Raw genomic sequence first — 2,966 nt, forward strand, 5'->3', positions numbered from 1 at the left:
CATCTGTACAAACAATAGTACGCATGTATAAACACCATGGGACCACGCAGCAGAGCGGGCGTGCTGAGGAGCATGACACCAGTCCGGTGTCATATGCACCAGTTTCACGCATCTGGCCTTCAGTGTGTCTCCCCAGTCTGGTACTTCCAGTGTCTCCTCCACGCACTCGCTTGAGGGAGCGTGTCACCTGTCAGGCACCATGTTTTGCGGTGATACGCACGGTGTCTCCAGTGCGCATTCACAGCCCAGTGCGTCCTGTGCCTGCTCCTCGTACTCGCCCTGAAGTGCGTGTCACCAGTCTGGCGCCACCTGTGCCAGCCCCATGCATCAGGCCTCCAGTGCGCCTGCCCAGTCCGGTGTGTCCTGTTCCTGCTCCCCGCACTCGCCCTGAGGTGCGTGTTACCAGTCTGGCGCCACCTGTGCCAGCCCCACGCATCAGGCCTCCAGTGCGCATTCCCAGTCCGGAGCCTCCTGAGACGGCCCACAGTCCGGAGCCTCCTGAGACGGCCCACAGTCCGGAGCCTCCTGAGACGGCCCACAGTCCGGGGCCTCCTGAGACGGCCCACAGTCCGGGGCCTCCGGAGACGGCCCACAGTCCGGGGCCTCCGGAGACGGCCCACAGTCCGGGGCCTCCGGAGACGGCCCACAGTCCGGGGCCTCCGGAGACGGCCCACAGTCCGGGGCCTCCGGCGATGTCCCCCAGTCCGGGGCCTCCGGCGATGTCCCCCAGTCCAGAATCTCCGGCGACGATCCGCAGTCCGGGTCCTTCGGCGACGATCCAGGGTCCGGTGACACAAAAGCGGCGGGATCAGCGGGCGGAGCGGGGGTTACGCCCCAAACCGGAGCCGCCTCCTCTGCTGGAGGATCCGCGGGATGAGAAGGTTCTTCGTCCTGCACCAGACAGCCGGGTACTGTCACGTCCTCACCTTAGAAAGCTGTTATTTTCTATGGTAGAGTAGGTCAGGGCGTGACATTTTTTTTTCTAGTTTAGATTTTCTATGTTATGTTCTAGTTTTGTATTTCTATGTTGGGCTTTTTTTGTAATTGTCTCTAATTGGAGATCATACTTAAGTAGTTGTTTTTCCCACCTGGGTTTGTGGGAGATTATTTTTGAGTAAGTGTATGTTGTAACTCTTCGTCACGGATTGTTGTTTTGTTCATGCAGTTTATTTGTATGTATTGCATAGTTTCACAGTTTAATAAAGAAAATGTGGAACGATACACATGCTGCGCTTTGGTCCGCTCCTTCATCCTACGACAACCGTGACACATAAAAAAAGCCAGAATACGGTTTGAAACTGCACATGGGGACAAAGATCGTAGTTTTTGGAGAAATATCCTCTGGTCTGATGAAACAAAAATAGAACTGTTTGGCCATAATGACCATCGTTATGTTTGGAGGAAAAAGGGTGTGTCAAGGCTGTGGCTAACTGGTGAAAGGAGTCAGGCGCAGGAGAGCTGAGATGCATGGACAAGGTATTTAATACAAGATAACACCAGTATAAACAATAATACGGTGCGGGAAAAATACCGGTACCACAAAATAAACGGGCGCAATAACAAAACCCGGCAACAAAATACCAGCCGTCAGTAACAGCCTGAACAATAGAACAAACACGCACACCAACATGGGGGGAACCAGAGGGTTAAATAATGAACATGTAATGGGGGAATTGAAACCAGGTGTGTAGAAAACAAAGACAAAACAAATGGAAAATGAAAAGTGGATCGGCGATGGCGATGGCTAGAAGACCGGTGACGTCGACCACCGAGCGCCGCTCGACCAAGGAGAGGGACCGACTCCGGCGGAAGTCGTGACAGGGGGAGGCTTGCAAGCTGAAGAACACCATCCCAACCGTGAAGCACGGGGGTGGCAGCATCATGTTGTGGGGGTGCTTTGCTGCAGGAGGGACTGGTGCACTTCACAAAATAGATGGCATCATGAGGAGGAAAATTATGTGGATCATTTAAGCAACATCTCAAGACATCAGTCAGGAAGTTAAAGCTTGGTCGCAAATGGGTCTTCCAAATGGACAATGACCCCAAGCATACTTCCAAAGTTGTGGCAAAATGGCTTAAGGTCAACAAAGTCAAGGTATTGGAGTGGCCATCACAAAGACCTGACCTCAATCCTATAGAAAATGTGTGGGCAGAACTGAAAAAGAGTGTGCGAGCAAGGAGGCCTACAAACCTGACTCAGTTACACCAGCTCTGTTAGGAGGAATAGGCCAAAATTCACCCAACTTATTGTGGGAAGCTTGTGGAAGGCTACCCGAAACGTTTGACCCAAGTTAAACAATTTAAAGGCAATGCTACCAAATACTAATTGAGTGTATGTAAACTTCTGATCCACTGGGAATGTGTTGAAAGAAATAAAAGCTGAAATATATAATGCTCTCTACTATTATTCTGACATTTCACATTCTTAAAATAAAGTGGTGATCCTAACTGACCTAAGACAGGTAATTTTTACTAGGATTAAATGTCAGGAATAGTGAAAAACTGAGTTTAAATGTATGTGGCTAAGGTGTATGTAAACTTCCGACTTCAACTGTATATCTCCATGTAGTTTGTTTTGGTCTGAGCCTTTTGAATCCTCAGCCAGTCAGTTAGTCCAAACACATTAATACACTGATTAAAGCTGTGGATGGAAAATGTAAACTAAGGCTGTGAATGGAAGAAGTGGCCCAGTCAAGTGACATGTAGACCACAGCCACAACCCACAACTACAACCCACAGCCACAACTATAACCCACAGCCACAACAACAAGGAAGGACTAGAGATAGAATCATCTTCACAAGCTCCTTCAGTTGGAATGAAGGAATTAATCTCTCTGTCTCTCTCTCTCTCTCTCTCTCTCTCTCTCTCTCTGTCTCTCTCTCTCTGTCTCTGTCTCTGTCTCTCTCTCTCTCTGTCTCTCTCCTCTTCTCTCTCTCTCTGTCTCTCCTCTCTCTCTCTCCTGTCT

This window comes from Salmo trutta, chromosome 28 (genome assembly GCF_901001165.1).
Source record: "Salmo trutta chromosome 28, fSalTru1.1, whole genome shotgun sequence".
Taxonomy (NCBI): Eukaryota; Metazoa; Chordata; class Actinopteri; order Salmoniformes; family Salmonidae; genus Salmo; species Salmo trutta.